Source organism: Mixophyes fleayi, chromosome 7 (genome assembly GCF_038048845.1).
Source record: "Mixophyes fleayi isolate aMixFle1 chromosome 7, aMixFle1.hap1, whole genome shotgun sequence".
Taxonomy (NCBI): Eukaryota; Metazoa; Chordata; class Amphibia; order Anura; family Limnodynastidae; genus Mixophyes; species Mixophyes fleayi.
The window spans coordinates 128,756,983-128,771,481 of NC_134408.1; the positions used below are offsets into that span (position 1 = coordinate 128,756,983).

General features: G+C 42.5%; 1 protein-coding gene across 1 annotated transcript in view; it reads left to right on the forward strand.

Annotated features, from left to right (window-relative positions):
* The first annotated feature begins 1,406 nt into the window (after positions 1 to 1,406).
* Positions 1,407 to 14,499, forward strand: part of LOC142098165 (sodium channel protein type 2 subunit alpha-like) — a 156,289-nt gene continuing 143,196 nt past the window's right edge. Inside the window, exon 1 of the mRNA XM_075180724.1 lies at positions 1,407 to 1,879. The gene's annotated coding sequence lies outside the window, so the exon portion shown is untranslated. The remainder of the gene's footprint in view (positions 1,880 to 14,499) is intronic.

Sequence of the window (14,499 nt, forward strand, 5' to 3'; positions counted from 1 at the left end):
CTGGACTCTGAGGATCTTAGATGAGTATTCCAAGTGCCGGAGTTAGGCACAGAGTACCCTAACCATTCATTCTGGCTGCCGGAATGAAGGTCTGAGTACCTTAGCCATCAATTCCAGGTGTCAGTATGGAGGTCTAAGTACCTTAGCCATCCATCCCAAGTGCCGGAATGGAGGATCGAGTACCTTAGCCATTCATTCCGGGTGTCGGAAGGTTTTGTTTATATTAATCATCCATTCCGGGCACTGGAATGGATGATTAATGTACTCAGAGCCCCATTCCGGCAGCAGGAATGGATGCTTATTGTACTCAGACCTCCATTTCAGCACCCGATATGGATGGCTAACGAACTCGGACTCGGACCTCCATTTCGGCACCCGGAGTGAATGGCTAAGGTAATTGGACCTCCATTCCGGCAGCTGGAATGGATGGTTAAGGTCCTCAGCACTCCATTCCGCAGCCGGAAGGATGGGTAATTTACTGGCAGACCCATTCCGATACACGGACTAGATAGCTATGGAACTCTAAGACCCATACCGGCACCCGTAAATGGCCGTAATGGATAGTCAAGGTCCTCGGAGCTACATTCCGGCAGGAGGAATGGATGGTTAAGGTACTGCCAGACACATTACGGCACCCGGAAAGGATGGGTAAGGTACTGGCAGACCAATTCTGGCACACGGAATGGATAACTATGGACCTTAGAGCTCCTTTCCGGCAGCCGGAGTAGATGGTCAAGATCCTCGGAGCCCCATTCCGGCACCCGGAATGAATGGTTAAGGTTCTTGGAGCTCCTTTCAGGCACCCGGAATGAATGGTTAAGGTCCTCGGAGCTCCTTTCCGGCAGGCGGAATGGGTGGCTAAGGTACTGCCAGACACATTCCGGCACCTGGAATGGATGGGTAAGGTGCTCAGAACCCCATTCCAGCACCAGGAATATATGTTTAAGGTCTTCATAGCTCCATTCCAGCAGCCAGAATGGATAGCTAAGGTGTTTAGAACCCCATTCTGGCAGCCGGAATCGATGGGTAATGCACTCGCCGCTCCATTCCGGCATACATTCAGGCAGGTAGAACGGATAACTAGAATATATAGCTATGATATACAGAAATATATATAAATATATTATGTGTACATATATATATACATACATATATATGCACACATGCAAACAATACAAAATATATGCAATGTAATATGTGGAATAGTTGTTCAATATATTACAGAGAACATATCTGTGTAGCAGACATAATGCACTATATAGGGAGAGAAGACACAACAAGCTTCACTGAAGACAACAAGCAGCAGAGGGCGCTGCAGGGAGCTAAATCATTCCGACGTTCCGGCAATTCCGGTTTTCACCCACACCCATAACTAAGATAACCTGAGGTTAGAGTGTTTTTAATAGGTGGTGCAAAATTGTGACATCAGGTTGGGGATGTCGTTTCAGACGCTCCAGTTTGCTGGGAGTGTGGATTGCACTGGAGTCAGCTCTCATGTGCCCTGAAGGCAGATAATATTTAGGAGGCACCTCTCATTCTCAATCTTGCTCTCACAAGCTCTGCCATTGTTTTCATTCATCCTCCATCCAGCCCCTGGGAAGGTGTCTGGATCTGGCTGTTTGTGTTGCACCTGCTCTGTACGCAGCATCCTTTTCTCCTCCCCTCCAAATACAGGAGTTGCTGTGCTCAACATCCAGGAGGAGACACGCCTGGTACAGGGGGACATAGAGAAGAGGAAGGAGACCCTCACATAACATTCAGTCGTGGAATTAAAAGGCATCTGTATCCTGATGGACGATAAATAGAGGTTAAGCCCTCATCCTGTTGGAGGTTATATCTGGACAGAAGCAAAGCAGGAGATCATTGTTCGTTTACTGGGGTAAGTATCTAACTGCTCCATATGGTGACCAGGAATCATTGGACCTGCTTTATGTTTAATCATTTTTCTTATTATTTGGATAAAGCTGTAAGCCCTTCTCTGAAATCATTCCTCGATCCGTCTGCTGATTGGCTCTATATAAATGATTTTATCTGATGCTTCATGATTAAATCCTTTTGCATGATGTAATATTTGTAAACATGTATTCTATACATTAACCATGTATGGACATTGGATGTATGTTACATATGTACAGAGCACATACATTTATGTCTATCCATTTCAGATTTGTGTTTATTTTGTGCAGTGACGGGGGATGGGAATGGGTATAAGAGAAGAGGAGAGGAAAGGGACAATTTCATCTATAGGGAATAAGTAATTATGTTGCCCTAATGAATTAACCACTTCGGCGCTGTGAGTCTTGCTGGAAATGCATTGCAGGCCTCTTATCAAGCAGGAGGGTCTTGGATTTGCATTTATTGTATGGCTGGGTCACTCCTCCCCCTCCTTGACGGAATATGCTTTGCTTTCAGCTCTCAGAATGGGGGGAAGAGACCATTTCTAGAAACGACTAGTCTACAAAAGCTACAGTGACTGGGGTTTTTGTTTTTTTTGGAGCACCCCTGTCCATCAGTATGATAGACACAGATAATGTAAACCATTGTGAAGGTCAAAATTACACATACAGACAGTGATGCTGAGAGATGTATGAGTCAGATGCCTTTACAACAATAAATAAGGTATGACTATAGCTTCAGGAACCGATTTGATTTGGCGATCAGTATTGCATTGTTTTGGAAAAGCTAAATATAGCAAGAATGTCAGTAAAAAATAAATACTGATATGTTACACCTTTGTCTAGGAATATATTTATAATAATACAATACCAGACATACAACCATTTGACATCTTGGCTCATTCTTTCTGATGCTCTTATTGTTTTTTTTATCTATTGACTTTGCCTATTTAACGGATCACAGATGCAATAAAATGTATAATATCCTTAATTGCAATTTTTTTTTTACTAAGAAATTCATAGGCCTCACTTATATAACTGGTGTCAGTGTCTAATCTATTAGTTGAGTAACCACTGATGGACCAATATGCCTTTTATCTTCGACTTAAGAAATTGCACGAGAAATACAGACCCAAAATACTGTTGTATTGTTGGAAACAGCGTTTCTTAAAAAAGATTCAGTGACGACACAACAGCGTGTCAGGAAATCTAGTTCAAAGCAGATGATTCGTAACCCTTTTCAGGTCATAATGCCCAGCAACAGATAGCTATCTTCCTCTGGTCCCCTGTGCAATGCTTATTTAATATAGAAGAATAAACAAGATAAAACAAAAATCAGGTTGGCTGAGCTATAGGATTGTCCTGCATTTATCAATTGCCCATTTTTATTTTATATCATTATGTTTTTTGGTATTTTTTTATGTGTGCGTGCTCCAAATACCAGCTGTGTTGTATCTTTGCTTACCATGTAGGCCTAGGTAAACAGGAAATCCATTCTGCTTTATTAAACCATGTGGGTCATATTAGAGTCTGAAGACCCTTTTAAATCCTCTAATGCAGTGGTTCCCAAGCTTATTCAGTTTGCAGCACCCTTACAGTCTCCATAATTTTTTCAAGGCACCCCTCCAAAATAATTACCGAGCATTTTGTGAGTAGTTGGGTCAAAATAACTCAATAAGTATTTAGGTCAGGACAGAAATACTTAGTAAGTTGTTTGCAAAAATAATACACATAAATCCAAGGGAAAAGAATATTTTTTTCAATTATATTTCTGGCAAAGAATAATTTACAGCTAATACAAAGAGGAATAAGATCAAACAAAATAAAACAACAACATGTACAAAAATCATCAGACTGTGCCCCTTCACGATCACAGTGTGCCCCCTTCATCCACACACTCTGTGCCCCCTTCATCCACACACTCTGTGCCCTCCTTCATCCACACACTCTGTGCCCCCTTCATCCACACACTCTGTGCCCCCTTCATCCACACACTCTGTGTCCTCCTTCATCCACCCACTCTGTGCCCCTGCATCCACACACTCTGTGCCCTCCTTCATCCACACACTCTGTGCCCCTGCATCCACACACTCTGTGCCCTCCTTCATCCACACACTCTGTGCCCTCCTTCATCCACACACTCTGTGCCCTCCTTCATCCACCCACTCTGTGCCCTACTTCATCCACACACTCTGTGCCCCTCTTCATCCACACACTCTGTGCCCTCCTTCATCCACACACTCTGTGCTCTCCTTCATCCACACACTCTGTGCCCTCCTGCATCCACACACTCTGTGCCCTCCTGCACCCACACACTCTGTGCCCTCCTTCATCCACACACTCTGTGCCCTCCTTCATCCACACACTCTGTGCCCTCCTTCATCCACACACTCTGTGCCCTCCTTCATCCACACACTCTGTGCCCTCCTGCATCCACACACTCTGTGCCCTTCTTCATCCACACACTCTGTGCCCTCCTGCATCCACACACTCTGTGCCCTCCTTCATCCACACACTTTGTGCCCTCCTTCATCCACACACTCTGTGCCCTCCTTCATCCACACACTCTGTGCCCCCTGCATCCACACACTCTGTGCCCCCTGCATCCACACACTCTGTGCCCCCTGCATCCACACACTCTGTGCCCTCCTGCACCCACATGCTCTGTGCCCTCCTTCATCCACACGCTTTGTGCCCTCCTTCATCCACACACTCTGTGCCTTCCTTCATCCGCACACTCTGTGCCCTCCTTCATCCACACACTCTGTGTCTTACTTCATCCACACACTCTGTGTCTTACTTCATCCACACACTCTGTGCCCCCCTGCATCCACACACTATGTGCCCTCCTTCATCCACACACTCTGTGCCCTCCTTCATCCACACACTCTGTGCCCCTGCATCCACACACTCTGTGCCCTCCTTCATCCACACACTCTGTGCCCTCCTTCATCCACACACTCTGTGCCCTCCTTCATCCACCCACTCTGTGCCCTACTTCATCCACACACTCTGTGCCCCTCTTCATCCACACACTCTGTGCCCTCCTTCATCCACACACTCTGTGCTCTCCTTCATCCACACACTCTGTGCTCTCCTTCATCCACACACTCTGTGCCCTCCTGCACCCACACACTCTGTGCCCTCCTTCATCCACACACTCTGTGCCCTCCTTCATCCACACACTCTGTGCCCTCCTTCATCCACACACTCTGTGCCCTCCTTCATCCACACACTCTGTGCCCTCCTGCATCCACACACTCTGTGCCCTTCTTCATCCACACACTCTGTGCCCTCCTGCATCCACACACTCTGTGCCCTCCTTCATCCACACACTTTGTGCCCTCCTTCATCCACACACTCTGTGCCCCCTGCATCCACACACTCTGTGCCCCCTGCATCCACACACTCTGTGCCCCCTGCATCCACACACTCTGTGCCCTCCTGCACCCACATGCTCTGTGCCCTCCTTCATCCACACGCTTTGTGCCCTCCTTCATCCACACACTCTGTGCCTTCCTTCATCCGCACACTCTGTGCCCTCCTTCATCCACACACTCTGTGTCTTACTTCATCCACACACTCTGTGTCTTACTTCATCCACACACTCTGTGTCTTACTTCATCCACACACTCTGTGCCCCCCTGCATCCACACACTATGTGCCCTCCTTCATCCACACACTCTGTGCCCTCCTTCATCCACACACTCTGTGCCCTCCTTCATCCACACACTCTGTGTCTTACTTCATCCACACGCTCTGTGCCCTCCTTCATACACACACTCTGTGCCCTCCTTCATACACACTCTGTGTCCCCTTGATCCTCACTCTGCCCCTCTTCATTTTCACTTTGCCCCTCTTCATTCTCACACTGCCCCGCCTTTATTCTTTTGCCCCTCCATTGCTGTTTCTTATCACTATTTCCCCTCCCCTTTCTTTACGTACCATACTTGGCCTTCTTTCTTCTATTTCTTCTGTCTTCTCTTCTGTCTTCTTACCAATCCGGCGGCACCCGGGACCCAGCATCCTCCCCTATCCCGCCGCTTCTCACTGAATATGTCGGACGTGATGATGTCATGTCCGACATTCAATGAGAACTGAGGACGGAGGAGGATGCTGGGTCCCAGGTGCTGCTCGGATTGGTAAGTTTTTTTTGTTTTGTTTTCTTCCTGGCCACGGTACCCCTGTGACAGCGCCGCGGCACCCCTGGGAGCCGCGGCGCACACTTTGGGAACCGCTGCTCTAATGTGACAGTCAACATTCGCTCGGCATGAAAAGCAAAACTGGTAGGGGCTAAACACACTTAGATACATTTTCACGGGACTTCTTAGATCGGAGGGCTGTTAACTCCTTCAGCGCCAAGGGTTAGAAGCCATTATTAATATTTTTTTTGAATATTGCTACTTTGAAAAGAGTTTTCAAACCAATCTCAAATATGCACTGTTTTTAAAGCACAATATACCGTACGTACAAACGTTGGAAATAAATCTGACGTTAAGTTTTGCCCCGCCCCAGTTCTAAGGTCAGTGCTGTCATTTTGATATTTGGAGGCAAGTGTGTTTCCATTGAGAAGAAAGTAGTTAACACATTTGTGATCTAACGCCACAATGACTTTTGGTTGGACAGACATTTAAATACATTATTGACTTTAATTATCATCACCGTTTTCCTACTTTAAATTGAAACTTAGGCAATTAAAACATGCTTTATATACCATAAGGCATATAATGGATATTTATTGTAAATGCATTAAGAGCAAGCATAGCATTGATCCCACATTAGTAAATACATTTTGGTGAGGATCACGCTGCTGGCTATGGTTAAAAACAATATACTTAACATTTCATTAATGCTGTGCTCCAGAATGCTGCTTTTTACAAATTATTTACAACATCCTGTTTAGTTTTTAACAAATAAACGTTAATGAATTATTTAGTAACTATGTTTCCTTCATTTCTTAATAGACTCACAAAGTAGGCTAGTTCTCATATCTTGTATTGATTGGAAGGAGTTATAATGAAGGCCTGTGGTTTGCAGCAATTTTTTTTTTACTTGCAGTCGTGCCTGAAGGCTTCAGTTCATCATTTATGCCATCAACTTTAATGTGGCTGTAATTGTATATGTGTCTGGGGATGAAGGGTGTTCCTTACATTCACTACGTAGTCGTCTTTTCTGCTTCAATGCCTCTTCTAATGTCTAATGAGCTTGGAACTTCTGCAGGGCAGGCAGACAAAGCCTAGTGCTACTGCCACATGTCACATCTGAAGCTGCATTACCTCTGTTGAATAATATATGTATCTGCATTTTTGTGTATTTAGTAACATAATGTTTTCTTTGCTTTGAAAAATGTGACATTGATTACATTGGGATCACCTTGAAACTACATTTAATTTGTGTTTGGTTCGTTACCAGCAATGTCTTTCTGTCTGGCAGTCCAAGCTAAAAGTCGTCCTTCAAGGCTTTTTTTTTTAATGATGTTAGCGTCTGTAAGAAACTTTGTAACTCTGATAGTATGACACCGTTTAGGTGTCTTGTGTTTGTAATGGTATCCTCATGCTTTAGACTAGGCCTTGCCAACCTGTGGCTCTCCAGGTGTTGTGAAACTACAAGTCCCAGCATGCCCTGCCAGCTGGTTCTCTGCTGGCAAAGTATGCTGGGGCTTGTAGTTTCACAAAACCTGGACAGCCACAGTTTGGCCAGGCCTGCTATAGACAATTATATCATACTGGCCTACTCTCGCAGAATTTCCGGGAGGCTCCTGAATTTCAGGGAGCCCTCCCGGACTCCCACAGCACTGGGGTCATGAGTTCAATTCCCGATCCATGGCCTTATCTGTGTGAAGTTTGTATGTTCTCCTTGTGTTTGCGTGAGTTTCCTCCAGGTGCTCCGGTTTCCTCAAACACATTTCAAAAACATACTAGTAGGTTAATTGGCTGCTTTCAAACTTGACCCTAGTCCCAGTCCTTAGGACGCTGTGCTTTAATCAAATTTCAATAGAATATTAGCGTGGAGGGGGTAAAAACAATTAACAGTGCTGTGCAGCTCCATTCGTGTCAATGGTCCATTCATTTCAATTGCCTGTTCATTCTAATAAAGTTTCTACATTTGTGCTACCCCATTGAAAGGAATGGGTCATAGGAATGAATAGGCCTTTAACGTGAATGGGAAAAATATAGCAAAATACTAGCGTAACCATTCTTGTTAATCCATTGTCAGTGCATACGTAATGCATTCCTATTGAGATTAATTGACTTTTTCGAGTGCAGTAACATGCACTGAAGTAGAGCAAGCAACAAGCAAAAAACGCTCCACAGCGCAAACACAAGCTTCCACAAATATCTATGTAAAATAGTATGAGCATAGCATAGAATTAGTTTTATTTTCACATGATGCATGCTTTCCACGTGCATTAAAAATGCAAATTTGCATTAAACTTGCAGGCCAGTCTCAGTTTTTAAATGCCACTGGGAAGGGCCCTGAAGTTTCCAGACAAATAATCTAAAAAGTGTGGTGCAATGTTTGAAAGATCTGCATACGCAGACTATAAAGGTGTAACATAGTAATTTTCTTGTCACTACACACAATTCATAGATAAAGGGTTTTTGCTGTATATTTTGGATTCTGGGGGAATAAAGTAACTTGCTTTTCAACCGGCTGGGAAGATTGTCAATTTGCAACAGGAATCATCATCTATTATAGCTTAAGAGATTAATGCTTGTTTCATTGGAAGAAAATACATAATTAAAGTATTGATGATTGGGGCAGCACAGTGGCTTAGTGGTTAGCACTTCTGCCTCACACCACTGGGGTCATGAGTTCAATTCCCGACCATGGCCTGTGTGGAGTTTGTATGTTCTCCCCGTGTTTGGGTGGGTTTCCTCCGGGTGCTCCGGTTTCCTCCCACGATCCAAAAACATACAAGTAGGTTAATTGGCTGCTTTCAAATTGACCCTTCTCTTTCTGTCTGTGTGTGTGGCTGTGTGTGTGTGTTAGGTAATTTAGATTGTAAGCTCCAATAGGGCAGGGACTGATGTAAGTGAGTAACCTGTGGAACGGTTAGCGTTTCTGACTCACAGCACTGGAGTCATGAGTTTGATTCCTGACCAGGGCCTTGTCTGTGTGGAGTTTGCATGTTCTCCATATGTTTTTGTGGGTTTCCTCTGGTGTCTTTCAACAGTCCGAAAACATACTGGTTGGTTAATTGGCAGCTGACAACAATTAATCTTAGAGTGTGTGTGTGTGTGTGTGTGTGTGTGTGTCTGTCTGTGTGTTAGGGAACTTAGATTGTAAACTTCAATGGGGCAGGTGCTGATGTGAATGGCAAATACTCTCTATACAGAGCTGCGTAATTGGTGGCGCTTTATAAATAAATCTGGGTATGACATAAGCATTGTTAAGTAAGGATAGTTGGTATACAGGGCTTTTGATCTCATACCTCTCATTGGCCTCCTAGGAATCAGGATAGGGGGCATGGCTACTCTTGTTTGGGGGGCATGATCACGCCAATGGAGGGCCATGTAGGACATGTGAAACATGCCACATTTTCTGGTGACATGCCGATCACTTTAGAACCTCCTTCCATAAAAACATTGCTGAATTGCTGTGCCCACCATGACACTTCAGCACCATGGTGATGTTTCTGGTTATCTTAGTGAAGAGAGACATACCTACCAACGTCCCGGGAGTCGGGACAAATGTGCTAACTGGTGGGACAGTCTCTAAGATCAGGACTGTCCTACATAAATCGGAACAGTTGGAAGGTATGGGATCTCATAGAGGACAAACACTCAAAAATGGCTGAAGCTTATGTTATTTTCTAATTTATTGTATTCTGACATCGGCAATAGCAGAAGCACAACACTCAACTGCATATCAGAATGGTCAACTCGGTTGGCCAATCAGGAGAGACATGTTTCTTAAACCCTTGAGTGGGCACTTCAGCAAGAAGGTTTTCATGTAGGCCGTTGTACATATCATCAAGTAGAGAGGTCGTCTACCTTTAGATTACTTTAATTTACTGTTTTATGCATGTCATGGAACTTTAATTTCCTGGATTTTGTATCTGCTTTTCAGACATGTTTTTATATCATCCAGTGCTCTTTGAAATGACTGTTCTGTTGTTCTATCTGCATACAGTTGTACCCAGAAGGCAGGGTTGTGTCATATCAATGGGCACTGAAAAAACAAACATCTCTGATGATATAAAGCTCCGGCCAATAATCACAGATGGCAAGCTTAGGAATAAAGCAATGCACAGTACAAACTGCAGACAGGAAATTAGAGGCCAATGAATTAGTCATCTGAAAGTCATTTATTTGCCTAATTGTGCCTTATACAGTAGTGTTGCTTGTACAATTTAACTTGATTTATGTTAGTAACACCTTTTGAAGAAGCTAGTTAAAGTGGTGCAACAAAAATATAATTATACATATCATCATCATCATCATCATCATCATCATCATTTATTTATTTATATAGAGCCAGCAAATTCCGTAGCGCTTTACAATTGGGGACAAACAGTAATAAAACAGTACTGGGCAATACATACATACAGAGAGGTAAGAGGGCCCTGCTTGCAAGCTTACAATCTATGGGACAATGGTTTGATACACAAGGGAAAGTGCTACATCATATTGCATATTGGTCCAGCTAGAATGTAAAGGTAAAAAGTACTTAGTGGTCTAAAGGATCAGTCACACAGCAATGTTGTCTTGTGTTAACTGTAGAGGGTGATAATAAGGTAACTCAGGGAGATTAAGAGTATGGTTGAGGAATATTATAAGTACACCTGAAGAGGTGGGTTTTCAGAGAACAGTTGAAGGTTTATAGACAAGAGGAAAGTCTTATTGTGCGACGGAGGGAATCCCACAAACTGCGTACAGAACAACAAAAGTCCTGTAACCGGGAATGGGAGGATGTGATAAGAGTGGAAGAGTGACTCAGATCTTGTGCAGAACGGAGGTGTGGAGTTGGGAGATATTTTGAGACAAGTGATGAGATGTATGTCAGTGCAGTTCTGTTCCTTGTATGTTAGTAGAAGAAGTTTATATTGGATTCATTGAAAAACAGGCAACCAATGTGGAGACTGACAGTGTCTCAGCAGAGGAAGAACGATTTGCAAGGAAAATCAATCTAGCCGCTGCGTGCAAAATATATTGTAGGGGTTTGAGTCTGATTTTGGGAGGGAATTGCAATAGTCAATGTGGGAGATGACGAGTGCATGAATTAATAACGTTTTTGCAGTGTCTTGTGTGAGAGATGTACGTATTCTGGAAATGTTTTTTTAGATGTATGCAACATGATATAAATATAGAGTTGTTAGTCAAGGATTACACCCAGGCAGCGAGCTTGTGGGGTATGATACATTTATCTCATAATGTTTATATTAACCCAATACAAAGAGAAATAATAAATAAGGGAAGTGTCCCTTTAAATATCCAGGCTTACGTCTATTGCATGGCCTACTAAAACACCTACAGCAGACAAGTCTGAACATGCAATTGCAAGGAAATATATAATGCTTTCCATTGCCTCCTTTCCAGCTCCTTTATCCGGCAATAACTGCAGACAGGACAAGGGTATTCTGGCATATTGCTGGACGATGAGTCTTTGACCTCCCTACATGTGCATATCACACTGCATGACAAAATAAATCCAGTTACTTATGTCTATATTTACTTAAACCACAACTATATTTGAAATTTAATTTAAAATCTACTGCTCAGTTTTACAATGATTTTCTGCTGTAGTCACAGGTTCCTGACAATTAATATTGCCATAGATAATGGTTGAGGCTACGAAATGTTTTTCCTTAATTACAAAATTTGCTCCCACCCGGTGTTATGTAAATTTCTGCTGGCATCAGAGTTTTTCAGAGAAAAATGAGGAGACCGACAAAAAGGTTAATAACTAGAGATGTAAACATTTCTAGGGCAAATTACTAAAACAGTATAGGTTGTATATGGAAGTTTTTACTATTACCCAAAAAGGTTAATTCATGTTGACAGGCAGAATTTAAAGACAATGTAAAGCCCCTGTTTGACATTAATACTCTATATATACTAAAGGTTACATAAAACCGAGCTGAATAGTATACCATAAATAATTGTGTTTACATCCAACCAAATATGCCATCATGCTCTATTTCACTCCTCTGTAGAAGGTGGGGGAAGGGTTTAACTGAGCAGGCACAGAGTGACTGGCAGGCTTCAGGTTTATTCAGCAGAAATGGACTGGATTGGTTGATTCATAAACAGTAGCAGAGACAGTTATGTCACAAAAGCTCAGCTGACTACAATCCTTGTTTTTCAGCTACATCAAACCCTATCAAGACATGATATGTGGCAGGTGTTCTAACAGAGCTGCAGTGAAATTAGTAACGAGTACATGTCATTTTTATGTCGTTAATGTGACTCACTTCGTGCAGATAAAATGCATATTGTATTGGTTGCTATGGGTAATTTGCTTCATGTTTGTTCTCTCTATCACATATTTTTTTATGTTGCAGCTGACAAACAAATGTTTCGTGTGTATTTATATATACAATCTGCACACATTATTTTGTGAAACACAACCAGCTGTTGTATGAAGCATTAACATTATTTTATCTAAAACTTATCTTCAAAGAGGAAGTTTTACTGTAACAAAGTAACTTTGACCCTAATCTCAATGAACCCTAAGCTACAGTTACACTTCACACCTGGAACTATCTAATACACTATGCAATTTCTTTAATAGGCCTATCTATTAGGATCTCTGGTTATCTATTGCTTCCTATGGCAGCAATAGAGATTCACCTATCGGCATGATTTATCAATCCTTGACAATAATGGCCTGGAGCGGCAATACTTAACTTACTACTTGGCCCGGCAAGTCACATGGGATATGCGGGTACAATAACAGAAGAAGGATTGTACCACTGTGATCCTTGGTAAATATGCTACCCCATGCATGGGGAATCTTGTGCCTGTGAGATCTGGTCGATCTTTTTGCCGGCAGGGGCTACCAGTGGTGATGGGTAGAAGCCCTATACCTGTTTTCAGCACAGATAGGTCTTTTCTAACCCATACTTGCCTACTCTCCCGGACATCCCGGGAGGCTTCCAAATATCGGGGAGTCCTCCCGGACTCCGGGAAGACTAAGCAAACCTCCCAGATTTGCCAAAATTCACAGCATTGAATGATGAGGGTGTGGGGCTTAATCACATAATTAAGCCCCGCCCCACTATTCAAAGCCATGAATTTCAGCATTTTATAGGGGGGAAGGGGCTATGTTGACATCACCACACCCCCTCCTACCCCCTGTCACGTCGGGGGAGAAGTTTTGTAACTTGATGCATGTTCTAACCTAATGTCTTATTTTGTACACATAATTATATTAACATTTGTATGGAACACTTTCTGTACATTCAGTAACAGACCCTACGACAGTCTATTTGAAACACTTCTGTTGTTTTTCCAGATAAGACATTCTCCTATATGTATGTCCTGTGTCCTGTTTGTATCTGTGTCGCTCCTCTTCTGTGGTGTAGATAGAATTACGTTATCTTCTTAGCAGACGTTTGTTTAGAGGGGAGAATGATGGCAGAGTGAGGAGAGTATCAGAAAACAGGAGGGACCAATGAGAACAGCTCAGGGCTGCTACTGTGTGGGATGGACTGACTCAAATGACGCAGTTCACATATATATGTCAGTCACTGAGTAATGACACCACAACAGACAGGTTTCTGACTTCAGCACCCACTGAAGAAACAGATTTAATATAATAAGTTCCTAAATGTCAGTAACATTTTTATAAGTTCAGAAATTATTTACAAAGAGTCTATGTGAATAGATATTTTTGCCATATTAGTATCATTTCATACATTTCACCACATTTGCAGCATGCAAAAAATACAATAAACTATAATAAACATGTATATTACAGTCTCCGCAGATTTATGACATGATGATAATATAATGCTTGTTCTCCATGTACAGAAACCTACCCAACATGACCTAACCACTTACAAGTTCATAATACAATTCCATTACACCATATACAGATATATAACACTACACGTACCCATGAACTAACCACTGGACATGATATTAATACTATCCTACTGCACTTTATACAAACATATGACGCCTACACAACATGGCATAACCACTGGACATGATTATAATACCATAGAGACAACATCTACACAACATAACCTGACCACTGACATGACAATACTATTATGCTCTATACCAGAGTTTCTCAACTTGGGATATGTGCCCCACAGGGGTAAGTGAGACAGGTTCAAGGGGTACTTCACCCTCTTAAATGAAAAAGACAAAATAGCTTAATGTATTAAATAATAAAATGCATACAAAACAAATTAGAATGGGCATTTTATATATTTCTAAGGGGTAGATGTAGACACATTAGGAAATACCAGGAATATGTTTGTAAACTTTAGGGACTCTTCAGTTAAACTCACATAGATTAAGGAGTACTTTATATGTTTATTGAGAAGTAGATAATACTATAGTTGGGAAGCACTGCTCTATGCTATATGCCCATCAACATGACCTAACCACTAATGTAACTACAAATCTATTCTATTACACCTTGACAC